This window comes from Papio anubis, chromosome 6 (genome assembly GCF_008728515.1).
Source record: "Papio anubis isolate 15944 chromosome 6, Panubis1.0, whole genome shotgun sequence".
Taxonomy (NCBI): Eukaryota; Metazoa; Chordata; class Mammalia; order Primates; family Cercopithecidae; genus Papio; species Papio anubis.
This window is the reverse complement of record NC_044981.1, coordinates 141,813,529-141,831,740: the sequence shown is the minus strand read 5'-3', so window position 1 is coordinate 141,831,740 and position 18,212 is coordinate 141,813,529. Positions and strand designations below refer to the sequence as shown.

At 42.3% G+C, this 18,212-nt stretch overlaps 1 pseudogene across 1 annotated transcript; it reads left to right on the top strand.

Annotated features, from left to right (window-relative positions):
• Positions 1–15,789: 15,789 nt before the first annotated feature.
• LOC101002918 lies at positions 15,790–17,177 on the top strand (annotated as a pseudogene). The gene has a single exon (XR_004184426.1). The product of XR_004184426.1 is annotated as a protein BTG1 pseudogene (transcript).
• Positions 17,178–18,212: the final 1,035 nt, after the last annotated feature.

Sequence of the window (18,212 nt, the reverse complement as noted above, 5' to 3'; positions counted from 1 at the left end):
AGTGAGTGTTGAGGGGATTAGGGGCTCACATTTCTTACATGTGAGAGAAGGATAAAGGATTAGTCACATGCCTCAGTCTGGGTCAGTGAATCTTCATTTTTACATAAACAAAAGGACAGAAGAAGCAATAAAATATGCATTTGTCGCAGGTGAGCAAAGGGATGACTTTGAGTTCTGTCCTTTTTCCCAAACTTATGAAGATAGCCTATCAATTTATATTGCCAAGGTGGAATTCAGCAGAACTGTTTTAGGATAAAGATCTTGAGGCCCACAGGAATTTCCTTGTGGGCAAATTTTAAGGTAGGTATGTAGCTTTTTAAAAAAATCTTTATACCTATCTTATTTAGGAATAAAATGGTCGGCAGATTTGCCTGATGCAGTTCCCAGCTTGACTTTTCCCATTGGCTCAGTGATTTGGAGGTTTATTTTCCTTTCACAAAAGACAGGCAATAACATATGTTGGAGAGAATGTGGAGAAAGGGGAACCCTCATATCCTCATACTGGCGGGAATGTAAATTAGCACAACCACGATGAAGAACAGTTTGAAAAGTCCTCAAGAAACTAAAACTAGAGCCATTGCATCCAGTATATTTAGACCTTTGATCAATCTTGGATGTAGTTTTATGTATGGGGTAAGATAGAGGTCCTGTTGTTCCGGGCTGGGCATTTTTTTCCCAGATGAATAACTCCTCATGTTAACATAATTTATTAAATAATCTTTTACATCATATAAAACAATTATGTTAATTTTCTGTATATCCTTGTGTGCATTTCCAATTTGGTTACACGGGCTTTCATCACAAGTTTTAATGTCTAGTAAAGCAATTGAATTTTTAAATTTATATTGTGTGCTACTGGCTATTTATTTCTTCCATTTGACTTTTAAATAAAACTATTCTTTTTATGTGGAGAATTCCAGGAGAGGGAGGAATGCTTTCTGCATGCCAATTAGGAGGCCATGGTGGACCTCAGCCCCATTGGTCACAACAGCAACAGCAATCACCTTATCAGCCTTGTTCGTATCTCTTCCTCTTTTCCTGTCTTGCTTTCCACACTATTGCACCCCTACTTTCTGCCAGATAAACTCTCTGCTGCCAAGACTTGTCTCAGGCCCTTATTTTGGAGGGCCTAAAACTAAGATATTTTATTTTTTAAATAAAATAAAAACATTTCATAGCTTTAATTTATCCTATGAGAGCAGCTTTAGCTGCTATGAGGTGTACTCTCTTTCAATAATTTCTACATAATTAGTAATTGGTAATTTTAGTTCCTCTTTTCATCAGATGAGTATTTTGGAGAGTTTTTATTGATGTAAAAGTAGCTAAGCTTTCTGGAATTATAATGAAAGAATGTGGTCTATAACAATCTCTATTTTTAAAAAGTGTTATATTTGTTATTATTAATATTAATTTTGATTGACCAATCATAATTGCATATGTTTATGGCGTACAATGTGATGTTTTGATACATGTGCACAATGTGAAATGATTAAATCAGGCTCATTAACATATCCATCACCTCATTTACCTACTATATATATATATATATATATATATATAAAATTTTTTGAGACAGGGTCTCACTCGTTGCCCAGGCTTGAGCTCAGCGGTGTGATCTTGGCTCACTGCAGTCTCAACTTCCCAGGCTCAAGCAATCCTCTTGCCTCAGCCTCCTGAGTAGCTGGGACTACAGGCACATGCCATCATGCCTGGTTAAACCTATCATTTTCAAAGATGAGAATTTTTAAATGTACTATTTTATTTTGAAACATACTATACATTATTCGGTATAAAGTACATTATACATAATAGATCTCAAACCTATTCCTCCTGTTTATCTGAAATTTTGTACCCTTGGATCAACAACTCCCTATTCCTTCCTTTCCTACTTCCCCTCCTTTCCCAGTCTCTGGTAGCCATCATTCTATTCTCTACTTCTATAAGTTCGACTTTATCAGATTCTACATGTAATTGAGATCATGTGGTATTTGTTTACTGCATTTTCTTGTGGTGTTTGGATTATTTTACTTAGCATAATATCCTTCAGATTAATATATGATGTCATAAATGACAGAATTTCACCCTTTAAATTTAATAGTATCTCATTGTGATATATATTACATTTTCTATGCATTCATCCATTGATGGACACTTCAGTTGATTCCACATCTTAGCTCTTGTGAATAATTATGGAATGAACATGGGAGTGCAGGTATTCCTTTGACATATTCTTTTTTATTTAAGGCTAGTTTTGTGAAGCAGTGGGAGTGGAGAAGGAACAAAGAAATGTGTAACTAGTTTCGATCACTTAGTTGTGAACACCACTGCATTCAGATCAGCCTCCTTCAACATATTCATTTCAATTTCTTTGACTGTATACCCAAAAGTGTAATTACTGTACCATATGGTAGCTCAATTTTTAGTTTTTTGAAGAATCTCTATACCATTTTCCATAATGACTGTACTAATTTACATTCCCACCAGCAATATATGAGTTTTGTACTCTCCACATCTTCTCTAACACTTATCTTTCATTATTTTGATAAAAGCCCTTCTAATGAGTGTGATATGATATCTCATTGTGGTTTTATTATAATTCATGTTTCTCTAATGATTACTGATACTGAGCTTTTTTTTTTTTTCATGTACCTATTAGCCATTTGTATATCTTCTTTTGAAAAATGTGTATTCAGGTCCTTTGTCTATTTTTAATTAGGTTATTTGTTTTCTGTCTTTCGAGGTTTTTTTACTTCTTTATATATTTTGGATATTAACTTCTTATTAGATGTATGGTTGAAAATATTTTCTTCCATTCTGTGGGTTGTCTCTTCACTGCCTTGTTTCCTTTGCTGGGCAGAAGGTTTTTAGTTTGATGCCATCCCATTTGTTTTTTATTTTATTTTATTTTATTTTATTTTATTTTATTTTATTTTATGTTAGAGACAGGGTCTCATTCTGTCACCTAGGCTAAAGTGCAGTGGCATAACCATAGCTCACTGTAACCACAAACTCCTGAGCTCAAGTGATCCTCCCGCTTCAGCCTTTCAAGAAGCTGGGACTTCAAATGTGTGCCACCATGCCTAGCTAATTTTTTTTTATTTTTTATTTTTTGTAGGGATGGGGCCTCACTATGTTGCCTGGGCTGGTCTCAAACTCCTGGCCTCAAACGATCCGCCTGCTTTGGCCTCCAAAGAACTGGGATTACAGGTGTGAGCCACCCCACCTGGCCCTGTCTATTTTTGCTTTCGTTGCCTACGTTTTTAGGGTCATATAAAAAAAGTTATTGCCCAAACTGTGACCTGCAAGCCAAACCTGGCCTGTCTCCAGTGTTTTGTTGCTGTTGCTGTCTTGTTTTTTTTTAATGGAGTCTGGCTTTGTCGCCCAGGCTGGAGTGCAGTGGCGCAATCTCGGCTCACTGCAAGCTCCGCCTCCCGGGTTCACGCCATTCTCCTGCCTCAGCCTCCCCAGCAGCTGGGACCACAGACGCCCGCCACCACGCCCGGCTAATGCCTGCCTCCAGTTTTTATGTGACCCTCACGCTAAGAATGGTTTTTACCTTTTTATATGGTTGGAGATTAAAAGCAAAAGAATAAAATTATTTTGTGAAACATAAAAATTACAGAAAATTCAAATTTCAGCGACCATCAATAAAACCTTGTTGGAATACACACACACACACACACACACACACACACACACACACACGTTATTGCTCAGACAAATGTCATGGGAAATTTTCACTATGTTTTCTTCTAGTGGCTTTACAGTTTCAGGTCTCATATGTATTTAAGTCTTTAATTCATTTTGAGTTGATTTTTTTATATGGTGTAAGATAAGAGTCTAACTTCATTATTCTGCATGTGGATATCCAGTTTTCTCAAAACCATTTGTTGAAGAGACTGACCTTTCCCCACTGTGTGTTCTTGGCATGTACATCAAAAATCAATTGGCCATAAATGCATAGGTTTATTTCTGGATTTTCTACACTGTTTCATTGGTTGATATGTCTCCTTTGTTGTCAGTACTGTCCTCTGATTTTAATCACTTCATAATATGTTTTGAAATTAGAAAATATGATTCCTCCACCTTTGATCTGACTGGGAAGAGTAACAAAATTATTTCTGGAATTCTAACTTTTATTATGTTCTGACTCTTGAAATGTTCCCTAAGTTTCTTCTCTTTACCTCATGATTTCTATCTTTTTGTGTTTTGTTTTGTTTTCTTGTTTGGGTTTTTTTTTTTTTTTAATGTAATCTCCCAAACTATCAATTTAATTTTCAGCAAAGACCATTCTCTTTTTTTATTTAGTCTAATGATATTTATTTTTGAAAATCGTGTTTCATAATTCCAGGAAGTCTTTTTATGTATGTGTGTATATTGTAAGTTTGTCACAGGAAGCCCTCATTGGTTCTTTGTAATGGTTTGTTCTGGATAACTCTGTGCAGTCTCCCTTCCTGTCCTCTTTCCGCGTCTTTCTGCACTGCCACAACAGTGTGCATACATGTCCTGGCTGATGATCTCAAGAGCATCAACAATGCTGAAGAGAGGCAAATGCTAGGTTCTTATTAGGCCATGCTCCAAAGTTATTGTCTGATTCCTAACTGTGATGATGAAGCATGGTTGCACTGACATATTTAAAGTCATTGATGATCACAGAGCAAGGATAATTGTTGTGAACCTCGCAGGAAGGCTAAACCAGTGTGGGTGATCAGTCCCAGATTTGATATGCAACTCAAAGATCTAGAAAAACGGCAGAATAATTTGCTTCCATCCTGTTACTTTAAGTTTGTTGTACTGACAGCCTCAGCGGCATCATGGACCACAAAAAATCAGGATGAAAACACACAGGAGGGAAGATCCTGGGAATCTTTTTCTAGAGGTGTAATCCATATTTGCAAAGAAAATTCCTCATGAGAAAAAATATTTATTCTGCCTCACCCCAAAATTGTAGTTCAATGACATCCATCAGGTTTTAGTTGTTCTTCATCTTTCTGGTTACCAAACCTGTTTAAGTCTTTAGCACTTTTCCTTTGCTGGCTTACATCTAATCTGCCTCAGCTATTTAGAGTCCAGTCTGTTAGGCTCCTTCAGAGACAAGCTAGCAAGTGACAGAAAGTACAAAAGTTGGCTGGGCGCGGTGGCTCACGCCTGTAATCCCAGCACTTTGGGAGGCCGAGGCAGGCGGATCAAGTTAGGAGTTTGCAGAGCAGCCTTGGCCCAATAGTGAAACCCTGTCTCCATAAAATATACAAAAAAATTAGCTGGGCATGGTGGTGGGCCTGTAATCCCAGCTGCTAGGAGGGGCTGAGGCTGGGAGAATCGGCTTGGACCCAGGCCCGAGGTTGGTGGTGAACCGAGATCACACACCATTAGCCTCCAGCCCGGAGCAGCAGTGCAAGACTCTGTCTCTCAAAAAAGTACAACAGCTGATTTGTTTGTTTTAGTGTGCCAGTGCTGTTTTTTTCTTTTTTTGAGAGCGAATCTCGCTGTGTCACCAGGCTGGAGTGCAGTGGCGCTTGATCTCGGCTCACTACAAGCTCCCGCCTCAATCACGCCATTCTCCCGCCTCAGCCTCGAGTAGCTGGGACTACAGGCCCGCCCTGCGCCCGGCTAGTTTTTGTATTTTTTAGTAAGGGTTTTCCTACATCGATAACAAGATGGTCTCGATCTTAAAGCCTCGTGATCCACCCTTCGGCCTCCCAAAGTGCTGGGATTACAGGCGAGCCACCGCGCCCGGCCAGTCGCATACCCATATTACATCTCTGCTGATGCAAAGGAAAAGGGCATCTTTTCTCTCTGGTCACACCAGATGCAAACAATAGCCATTTTCCAACCATAGGGACCACACACAAATGAGCCCAGTGGTTTATTTCCAACATTGCTGGGTTAGGTGTGTCTCCTTCAGTGCAGGTGTTTGAAAGCCTGGCCCTCCTCATGGGAATTCAAAGACAGGGTTGAGCTGCCTCATGGAAAACTGGGCTTTGTGCCAAAGCTTGTGAAGACACAGGCTGCCTCGTCTCCTGCTGTTCCCTCAGCTACTGTCTGACACTAGGGAGAATGAATTCTTTCACCTGAGCTCTAACGTACTGGACAAATTTACTCCTCCAACAGTATTGGTGTGACTAGAGAAAGGACAACGGGCAGCCAGTGGTCCTGTTAAGAACTGTATCAAATCCATCAACAGTCACAGCCTCACTAATGTAATTTACCTCAGAGATTATTTGGACTAATCTAATCTCATGCCCTATAGCCCTGATTCATCTGCCTGGACGTCTTTCCCCGCCTCTTCCTTTTCTCACTTTCTTCAGTCTCTGATTAAAAGTGACCTTCAGAGAGACCTTCCCTATTCATTCTATATAAAATAGCAGAACCACATCCTTCTGTCCTCTTAACCTGCTTTATTTTTCTTTGTAGCCAATCCCTTATTTTTCTCATTGTCTGTGTCCTTTTATTAGAATATAAAGAACAGGGGATTTTGTGTTTGCTACTGATCTCCATCACCTAAAACAGTGCCAGAAATGTTATCGATGCTCAGAATGTAACTGTTGAATGAAGAAATAAATGAGATTCTTGTACAAATTGTGGACTCACACGCATCGTCTTGATTTGGAAATCTGGCTGTTTTATTATTCCATATGTAAACAGAGTAAAGAATAAGAGAAAAGCCACGATATGTGCTCAAGCTACTTTATGTCTGAATGTTCCCATCATGGGCCATGTGAACATTTTTTAAAAATCCAATCTTTTTTTATTTCCAAGGGGATAAAATAAGTTCTTGTGCACTCCCAGCCAAAGATGGCATATTGAACACAGGTACCTATTCTTACTTGCTCTTTAAACCATTCTAAAGTGACAATAGAAGTTTTAAATTCACAAAAGGAAGTGGAATAGATACAGAGATTTTAGTAATAACATTTCGTAATCTAGCAATCAAATACATAAGAAAAATTGACTCAGCAAAACTGAGAAAAACCACTGGTAAAATAGCAGAGGAAGAAGCCAGTAGCTAAAGTGGTTTAAGTAACAGAATTGCCCAAATGCTCAGAAACTGTCTATCCCAGATACTTGTAGAGATAGGGATAATCCCAGCTATATCTTGAGAAAAAAAGAAAAGCTGAGGATATAGTCTTTGAAGAAATAAACAGAGAACTTTAGACTTGAGAACTAGAGTTGGGGCAGGAAAAGTGCACTCAAAACAAAGATATTACACAAGTATATACATAAGGACACCCCTCTATCTTTCTCTCTCCTTGGTAGCCAACCACAGTTCCCCAGGTCTTTACTCTCTGTGCAGCAAACAGATAGAGGCTTCTCTGAGAACCTGACTGGTCCAAAAAGAAAAATTAAGCATCCCAAACAGATCACCCTACAATTACATTCACAGTCCATATGCTAGATTGTTCTACTGCTGACTTGGGTAGGTTGGGAGTTAACATTTTTCTTTCTCTTTTTGGTTCTGAATGAGAACTAGTCATTAGGAAAAAAAAAAAAAAAAACTTAACATGAAATTTGGGAGTGGAGATTAAGCAATGGTCATTACTCTCTTAAGAATTCCACAGTTAAATGTAATGCTGGAAAAGTGCAGAGTTGCCTCACAGATTCCAGCTTATCTTTCCATATCCTCAACTCCATGTCATGTTCTTCTTCCCATCTATAGGCCTTGGTAACAAACAGCATTCCCAGGTTCATCACTAGATATCTGGTGGCAAACCTACAGTGCTAGTACAGAGGTAACAGTTTCCCACAGTCTTCTCCTTGACCACTTGTTTGTAGTCCCGCTGTGGTGACTGGACATGCTAGGTTTCTTGGATTTCCCTATAGACTGATTTTTCCACCCACTTCAGTGCCTGAAGAGGACTTGCTTGACGTTTTATCTGATCTGCTAGTCCTTCGCTTCTCTAGTTCCCCCCGCCCCCAAATATTTAGGGCTAATTCCTATGACAAATCCCTTAATATTTATAGAGGTTCTGCTTCCCTATTGGACACTGACTAATAGTATCCACAAGCCATATTCAGGTGCTTAGTTTTCAGTCACCTTCTAAAATGCCCCCATGCTTTTTAATTGCCTTGACAAAGCTACTACCATAAATCTCCTTTGAGAGAAAAGAGACAATATCACAGACACACACAAAAATACTGGATTTTATTATAAACAAATATTCAGCCAAGAGATAAAGCTCTTAGGAATTAAAAATCTAATAGTAAAAATGAAATACTCATCAGAAGAACTGGAATATAATATTGAATCTATCTCCAGAAAATAGAAAAACAAATAAATAAAGAGATGAAGAAGACGAAAAATATTTTACAAAATAGAAGACTAGTCCAGAGAACTCAATATCTGAAAACACAGTTTGACCAAGAGAAGAGGAAAGAGAAAGGAAGATATCAACAATGAAATAACTCAATCCAAGTCCTCAGAACTGAAGAGTTTCTAGATTAAGATGACTCATATACTGTCAAAAAAATTGATGAAAACAGACCCACATCAAGATACACCATTTGAAATTTGACAACACAGGAGAAAGACAATCCTAGCAGCTTCTGGAGAATAAACACTGGTTACATGCAAAGAATTAGAAGTAAAAATGGGTTTAGGCTTCTACATTTCGATACCAGAGCAATGTCTTTAAATTTTGAAGGAAAAATCTTTCCTGTATACAAATTCTATACCTTTTTACAAAGGAAAATAGACTTTCACACCTGGTCAAGTAAGAATTTTACTCCCATTCATCTTTTTAGGGAGCTACTAGAGAAAATGGTCAACCTAAGAAAGAAATTAAACCAAGAGGGAGAATTCATGGCACAGAACAAAAAGGAGAGGTGATAAGAATCTAGGTGATGCTAAAGGGAGAACATGTACTAGGCAAGGAGAGTACCCAGCAGATTGAAAAGTATAAAAACGGCCGGGCGCGGTGGCTCAAGCCTGTAATCCCTGCATTTTGGGAGGCCGAGACGGGCGGATCACGAGGTCAGGAGATCGAGACCATCCTGGCGAACCCGGTGAAACCCCGTCTCTACTAAAAAATACAAAAAACTAGCCGGGCGAGGTGGTGGGCGCCTGTAGTCCCAGTTACTCGGGAGGCTGAGGCAGGAGAATGGCGTGAACCCGGGAGGCGGAGCTTGCAGTGAGCTGAGATCCGGCCACTGCACTCCAGCCTGGGTGACAAAGCGAGACCCCGGCTCAAAAAAAAAAAAAAAAAAAAAAAGAAAAGTATAAAAACAACACACACACACGTACATATATATATACACACACACATATTCATATATATAGACACATATACATACATATGCACACACATATATGTACGTACACATACATATATATCTACATATAACACATACATATGTGTGTGTCTATATATACCTATGTATATGTGTGTGTGTCTATATATATGAAGGACATAGATACTCTTCTTTCCACAATGCAGATATTTTGAAAATAATAAAACCATTGCTTTTGTTGAAGAGATCCACAATATTGATGATGCATAGCAGAGATTGAATGATGTGTCAATGAACACATCATTGACATGAGTTGTTATATCTAGCCTAGTGCCTCTCTTTTAACCAGTATCTTAGCCAAAGTCTTCTGATTCCTGCAGAGTATAATGAATAAAATACACACACACACACACACACACACACACACACCCCACACAACAATTTGTGCAAATGACAGGATTTAGGTTGATATGATAATTGATACACAGGTATGGATACACATAGAATATTTTCAAAAGTTAGATATTACAAAAAGCTGGTAATAGTTCTTGCAATCCTGAGAATAGGAAACGAGCTAACCGGGGGAAGGAATGTGAGGAAGACTGACTTTTCTCTTCTCAGTTACCATTTTTTTGCTTCTAAATTTTGTGCTGTGTGTATATTACCTATATATAATTAATAAAACATTCTCCTCCCCCCACAAAAAAGAATTTTTTTTTTTTTTTTTTTTTTGAGACGGAGTCTTGCTCTGTCGCCCAGGCTGGAGTGCAGTGACGGGATCTCAGCTCACTGCAAGCTCCGCCTCCCGGGTTCACGCCATTCTCCTGCCTCAGCCTCCCAAGCAGCTGGGACTACAGGCGCCCGCCACCTCGCCCAGCTAGTTTTTTTGTATTTTTAAGTAGAGACGGGGTTTCACCAGGTTAGCAAGGATGGTATCGATCTCCTGACCTCGTGATCCGCCCGTCTCGGCCTCCCAAAGTGCTGGGATTACAGGCTTGAGCCACCGCGCCTGGCGAAAAAGAATTATTTATTTATTTATTTTTGAGGCAGAATTTCGCTCTTGTTGCCCAGGCTGGAGTGCAATGACAAGGTCTCTGCTCACTGTAATCTCCGCCTCCCGGGTTCAAGTGATTCTCCTGCCTCAGCCTCCCAAGTAGCTGGGATTACAGGTACCTGCTACCACACCCAGCTAACTTCTTGTATTTTTAGTAGAGACAGGGTTTTGCCATGTTGGTCACGCTGGTCTCGAACTCCTGACCTCAGGTGATCCGCCCGCCTCGGCCTCCCAAAGGCTCCGGGATTACATGCATGAGCCACTGCGCCCAGCAGAATACCTTTAGACTTCTCAGTGGCCAGTGGAAGATAGAAGGCCATGGAATAATGACTTTAAAATTCTAAAGACAAATTATTACAATCTAGAATTCCATATATAGTTATACAATTACGCATTAGATAGAATAAAGATAATTAGATATTTTTAGACAAAATAGCCTCAAAATACACTTCCTCGTACAATTTCTCAGAAAACTACTAGAAAATATGTTTTAACAATTGAGGCCGGGCGCGGTGGCTCAAGCCTGTAATCCCAGCACTTTGGGAGGCCGAGACGGGCGGATCACGAGGTCAGGAGATCGAGACCATCCTGGCTAACATGGTGAAACCCCGTCTCTACTAAAAAATACAAAAAAAAAACTAGCCGGGCGAGGTGGCGGGCGCCTGTAGTCCCAGCTACTCGGGAGGCTGAGGCAGGAGAATGGCGTGAACCCAGGAGGCGGAGCTTGCAGTGAGCTGAGATCCGGCCACTGCACTCCAGCCTGGGTGGCAGAGCGAGACTCCGTCTCAAAAAAAAAAAAAAAAACAATTGAGCAAATAAACCTAGAAAAACAAAGATATAGTATATGGGAAATGGAAATATAATCCACGGGAAAGACAAAGGGAATCCTCGGGTGAAGGGTGATCCCCAGATAAACACTGTAAGCCAAGTCTAGCAGATATTCAACCTAGATTACAACAGGTCAGAAATCTCAGAGAGATTGATTCCAAAAGTTGAAGTTAGTAGGGCACCTGATGGACCTGAAATCCAGAGACATCTTAGGATGTGTCATTCCTGGTCCTCAGATCCATTTCCTGCCAATCCTCTGCTCCGCTCTGTGTTTCAGGGAGGGATGGTCCCTGCAGGTTGGCTTTCTTAGGCTTCTACGTTAGTGCATTTCTGATTGAGACCATTGGTAACAGTTTGGAGAAGAGGAAAGGAAGGAAAATCAGGTCATTTTCTACATCTCTTTCTTGGGCAACTCCCTTAGTATTATAAGTTTCTTGTTTTTGTTTGTTTGTTTGTTTTTCTTGAGGCAAACTCTCACTCTGCTGCCCAGGCTGAAGTGCAGTGGCTTGATCATGGCTCACTGCAGCCTCAACCTCCCAGGCTCAGGTAATCCTTCCACCTGAGCCTCCCAAACAGCTGGGACTACAGGTGTGCACCACCACACCAGGCTAACTTTTTAATTATTTGTAGAGATGAGGTTTCCCTATGTTGCCCAGGCTGGTCTCAAACTTCTGGGCTCAAGCAATCCTCCTCTCTCATCCAGAGTGCTGGGATTATAGGCATGAGCCACCAGACCCAGCCTAGGTTACCATTTTGATTCCATCTATCCCTGGATATCAATGCTGAGGCTTCAGACACCACTTTTCTCCTTTTTTTCTAAAACCTAGGAAGAAAAGCTACTGATAGCATTCTGCTGATACCAAAGTGTTCAGTTACTTCACTGCCCCCTTTCACTTCTCGCCTCCTCCCTGCGTTCCAGTTCCTTAAATTCAGTACCTTTGTTGTAAATTCTTTTTTTTTTTTCCAGTTTGAGAAATTAATGTGTATCAGTGATATCAGTTTCAAACACATTTCCAACATTTCATGTGACTTTTTCTTAGATGTCCTTGATTTACAATGTGCAGGGATGTATTTATTTCCGCAGTTGCATTTATCAATCTCTTTTATGGATTCTGACTTGCCCCACTGAGTTTATTAAAACAAATCCCCCTGCTTTTCCTTCTGGGTCCCTTCTCTGGACTTATCCTCCATGCTGAATACCCCCTCTCCTTCCAGCCCTGCAGGTCTAGTCTCCCTTTTCCCTGGATGTGCACAGGCCTTGGTCATCTTTGCACTCTCCCTTACTCCTTCCTGGAAAACCCTCCTTGTCACCTAGCCTCCCAGGATCATCCTTCACATCTCACTTCAGATGTGAAGTAGCTGTGCCTCCAGGAAGCCCTCCTGGACCACAACATGTACTGCCTCATTTACATTTACTGATTTACATCATCATCCTCAGGGCTTGTGCATCCTGAGTCACCTCCATCATGTGTCATGTGGCCTTGTGAACACCTGTTCCTAAGTCCCCACTCCTCACCAGACTCTGAATTTCCTGGAGTGAGTCTCTGTCAGATGCATGGTGATAAGTCAGTAAACTAGTGTCAGGTGAGGATATGGATAGAGAACAAGAACATTCAGGGTCAACCTGGATGCTAAAGTGTCCGTAACAGCATTGAAGAGGGTGTGGAATATGGGTCTAATCTGACATCTTATCTGGGTGTCCTGTGAAGCCTGAGACCTCTGTGCTTTCTGGGGCCTCGAGCAAGCTGAACAGGGCCCATCAGTGCAGAGACCTTCACAGAGAAACTGGGGCCTGAGCCAGGCTCTGGGCTGCTGCTCACTCCTCTCTTCAGATCCATTTCATAGTCTCTGTTTCTCTCAGTCTATGTCTGTGTGTCTGTGTGTCGGAATCTGTCCCTCTATTTGCTCTTCTTCAGAGTTCTCCTTCCTTCTCAATGTCTGTCACTCAGACCCTCTGTCTCTTTCTCTCCAGAATCCATAACCCTGAAAAATGGTTTATCACTTCACTTCAGGTCCTGGAAGGACAGTGTCTGCACCTGGTCTGTGTTTTCAACAGCAAACCTCCAGCCAGGCTGAGCTGGGCCCAGGAGAGCCTGACCCTGAGCCCCTCCCAGTCCAACACTGGAGTGCTAGAGCTGCAAGTGCACCTCAGAGATGAAGGAGAATTTACCTGCCAAGCTCAGAACCCTCTGGGAACAGCAGAGCTCCTTGACGCTCTCCCTGTAGAGTGAGTGTCAAGGGGCTGCACGCCAGACCGCAGCCTCTCACAACCTGCAGCTCCCAGGTAGCTAAGCAGGTGGCCCCCTGGGGTCACCCAAGGGAATAGGAGTGTGCTCAGCCCAGATTCAAAGTCAGCTTTGAGGCCTGGACTGACACTGAGGCCAGAGCCTTCTGTTTCCTGCTGGTCAGTCTTGGGAAGGGTTGAGGTGAGGCCTGGAAATGACACATTTTTCCATCCAGGAATTCAGGAAGGATCTGAAGAACAAATGTCCAAGTCTGACAGGAACAGGAAAAACAAGGAATTGTGGTTTAGCAGGTGAATCTTCCTTGTCCCATTTTTCCCAGTAAAACCAGGGCTCATGGTGGAGGTGTTTATTTTGGCCATCAGGGAGGCAGCTGTGAAGATCTTGTTTCTCTGTCTCTGCCTCATCTTCCTCAGGTGAGTGCTGCCCCAGGACCAAAGCAGGAGGTGTGGGGCAGGCAGGGACATGATGCTGAATTCGATTCCTAGTGCTGGAGGGACCTGAACCAGTTACGAGGGCCTGAGGCCAGCAGTTGAGTTGTGATGAGAATTCCGCATGGGCCAGTTGTTGTCCGTCCCCACCTCTGGGCGAGAGTCCAGCTCTCATCATGGAAGTTTTGGAGGTTAGGCCTGCTCTCTCCACCTCAGTCCCCTCCAGCCCCTTAGCAGGGCACAGGAAGGTGAGTTTGCTGCTCTCTATACCCTGATCTGGCCACAGTGACAGGCCGTGGGCCCTTCGCTTATTATGAGGTCCTGCAGTAGGAATGCAGCAAGGGCAGCAGCAGGTGTGGAAGCTGTAAACACTGTCATGGGCCATCTTCCAGATGAGTGTCATGGAAGTCTCACCCTCCAACATCCCACTAGACACCTCTCCCTAGATGGCTCCTAGGATTGCTCCACTCAACATGGCCAAAGTTGAACCAACCATTTACCCACCCACAAACAACTTTCCCTCTGGGATCCCCATCCCACTGATGACACAGTGACTCCCTCTTTAAAGTCATAATAAGAGTGTGGTTCTCTATCGTGAGCTTCCTCCTCCCTTCTCCAGATCCCATAGATCACTAATTCTTGTCTCTCCTTCTCCTAAGCAGAGCTCACCTTGGAGCCCTTTTCTCCATCCTAACCCTGTTCATTCCTGGAGCCTCATCTTTTTTCTGGTCACTGAACCCTCCTGACCTCCTGCCTCTCTCTCTCCCCACCACAGGTCCCCACACAGTGCTTCTAGATGCCTCTATGTCCAGTTCCTCCACAGTCTGAATGGCCATGTTTCCTTTCCATTGCTGTAGAATGAGGTGCAAACACCACAGCATGATCTGTCACCTGCTAGACTTTGCTCCCAGATGGTACACAAATGGCCAAAGAGAGGTGGCGGGCGCCTGTAGTCCCAGCTACTCGGGAAGCTGAGGCAGGAGAATGGCGTAAACCCGGGAGGCGGAGCTTGCAGTGAGCTGGCCACTGCACTCCAGCCTGGGCGACAAAGCGAGACTCTGTCTCAAAAAAAAAAAAAAAAATGGCCGAAGAGCACATGAGAAGATGCTCAACATCATTAGTCATTTGACAAATGCAGATCAAAACTGTAAAGGAGATGCTACTTCACACTAATTCCGAGGGCTGTACTATTTTTCCCATTGCTTCTGTAACATATTACCCCAACATTAGTTAGTGGTTTGAAACAACACCACATACTTCCTTACAGTTCCGCAGGTCAGAAGGATGAAACAGGACTTACCGGACTATAAAATGAAGGATGGTTCCTTCTGGATGCTTTTTGGAGCAAGGGTTTTATTGTTGGGTCTGCAGGCTGTACAAGAAGCGTAGTGGCTTCTGCTTTTGCTTGGCTCTGGGGAGGCCTCAGTAAACTTAAAATCATGGCAGAAGGTGAAGGGGGAGCCAGCACTTCACACAGCTAGAGGAGGAGGAAGAGCTTTGTTGTAAATTCTTAAAATGGTTTCATTTTTCCTGGTGAGATATTTGGTTGAATTACAAAGAAATACCTAGAAATCTAAGAAAAACAATAAAGCAAAATGATTAATAGCAAGGAACAAAATTTGTGTAAGAAACAGAAGGTTCTCAGCCAGGCACGGTGGCTCACGCCTGTAATCCCAGGACTTTGGGAGGCTGAGGTGGGTGGATCACAAGGTCAGGAGTTCGCAACCAGCCTGGCCAACATGGTGAAACCCTGTCTCTAATAAAAATAAAATAAGAAAGAGAAGGTTCTCGGTCGGGCGTGGTGGTGCATGCCTGTAATCCCAGCTACTTGGGAGGCTGAGGCAGGAGAATCACTTGAACCCAGGAGGTGGAGGTTGCAGTGAGCTGAGATCGCGCCATTGCACTCCAGCCTGAGTGACAGAGCAAGACTCCATCTTGAAAAAAATAAAAAGAAAAGAAAGAGTCGCCCCTCGGAGCTGGAAATGGTCGCCCCTTGGAGCTGGAAATGCAACTGTTGGGATATTCGGATGCTGGGGAGCTGGAGGCGGAGGCGGCTGGGGAGGTCCAAGCCATGTGACCAGGCCGCCATCGCTCGTCTCTTCCTCTCCTGCAGCCTCCTGTCTCGAAAATAACTTTTTTAGTCTAAAGAAAGAAAAAAAAAAAGTAGCCGTCCGCCCCTCACGCCCTCTCTTCCTCTCAGCCTTCTGCCCGGTGAGGAAGCCCGGGGTGGCCGCTCCGCCGTCTGGGCCGCGCTGCCGAGCCCAGGCCGCCCCCATGCATCCCTTCTACACCGGGGCCGCCACCAGGACAGGTGAGATCGCCGCCGCCATGTCCTTCATCTCCAAGTTCCTCCGCACCAAGGGGCTCACGAGCGAGCGACAGCTGCAGACCTTCAGCCAGAGCCTGCAGGAGCTGCTGGCAGAACATTATAAACATCACTGGTTCCCAGAAAAGCCATGCAAGGAATCAGGTTACCCTTGTATTCGCATCAACCTTAAAATGGATCCTCTAATTGGACAGGCAGCACAGCGGATTGGACCGAGCAGTCAGGAGCTGGTCAGGCTTCTCCCAAGTGAGCTCACACTCTGGGTTGACCCCTGCGAAGTGTCCTACAGAATTGCAGAGGATGGCTCCATCTGTGTGCTGTATGAAGCCTCACCAGCAGGAGGTAGCACTCAAAACAGCACCAACGTGCAAATGGTAGACAGCCGAATCAGCTGTAAGGAGGAACTTCTCTTGGGCAGAACGAGGGCTTCCAAAAACTACAATATGATGACTGTATCAGGTTAAGATATAGTCTGTGGATGGATCATCTTACAATGATGGATAAATTTGATTTTTGCTTTGGGTGGGCTCCCCTTGGGGATGGATTATGGAATTTAAACCATGTCACAGCTATGAAGATCTGGCACAAGATAGAGTGGTAAAAAAAAATTTTTTTAAGTGACAGTGCCATAGTTTGGACAGTACCTTTCAATGATTAATTTTAATAGCCTGTGAGTCCAAGTAAATGATCACTTTATTTGCTAGGGAGGGAAGTCCTAGGTTGGTTTCAGTTTCTCCCAGACATACCTGAATTTTTACATCAGTCCCTTTAAAGAAAATCTGTATTTCAAAGAACCTTTCTCTGCAGTAAATCTCGCAGAGGAATTTGCACTATTACACTTAAATTGTTACTGTTAACCTTTTTGGCAGCTCAATAGGAAAGCTGAACGTTTTAAACATGGTAGTACTGGAAATTTTACGACCAGACTTTTACCTAGCACTTAAATATGTATAAATGTACATAAAAACAAACTAGTAAGCATGACCTGGGGAAATGGTCAGACCTTGTATTGTGTTTTTGGCCTTGAAAGTAGCAAGTGACCAGAATCTCCCATGGCAACAGGCTTTTAAAAGACCCTTAAAAAGACACTGTCTCAACTGTGGTGTTAGCACCAGCCAGCTCTCTGTACATTTGCTAGCTTGTAGTTTTCTAAGACTGAGTAAACCTCTTTATTTTTAGAAAGTGGAGGTCTGATTTGTAACTTTCCTTGTACTTAATACGGTAAAAGTCTTTTCCACAAACCACCATCTTTTTTATGAACTTTGTTAGTCATCTTTTATTTGGTAAATTATGAACTGGTGTAAATTTATACAGTTCATGTATATTGATTGTGGCAAAGTTGTACAGATTTCTATATTTCGGATGAGAAATTTTTCTTCTCTCTATAATAAATTGTTATCTTGGCATTTTTTTAAAAAAGAGAGAAGGTTCTCATATTTTACTATATGGTTTAGCCCTTATTTTAATTTAAATGATCAAAGTAAAATAAATAATTATTTGCTCTAACAAAGATTAGACTCACTTTTCATAACCCAAACCATACAACATGATAGATCAGATCATAGAATTTCTCCTATAGAGCAAAAAGATACTCCTATTTGTAAGAGGTAGAAAAGTCTTATAGCTCTATTGAGAAAAGAAGAATACGATGTACAGGAAATAAAAGCTCTTCCTTTTGAGTGAGAGGGGTAGAGGAAGGAAGGTAGAGAGAAGAAAGAAAAGGGAGAAAGGAAGTATGGGAAGTATGACACATGGATCCGATAGACCTTCTCCAGTCTTCTTTCCAAAGAACACAGGTATATTGGGTAAACTCCAAATGAGGAGATCTGGCCCCTTCTCTATCTTTGGGACTTTGGAAAGAGACTACCTGTCAGAACTGGAGAGAGAAGCATGTCAAGTAAATTTAATAGCAACTCTGAGTTCTACCTGAGAGCTTGTCAGAAGTAGCTGCTGTAATTAGGATGAGAGTTCTTAGAACTGGGGTTTGAAGGGCAGAACACTCTAACTGGAGTTAAGGAGTTCAGACACTCCTAAGGGGTAACAAGGTGGAGCCAAATCAATGGAAAGAGAGTACAAAGACCTCAGTGAGCTGAGGACAAAGA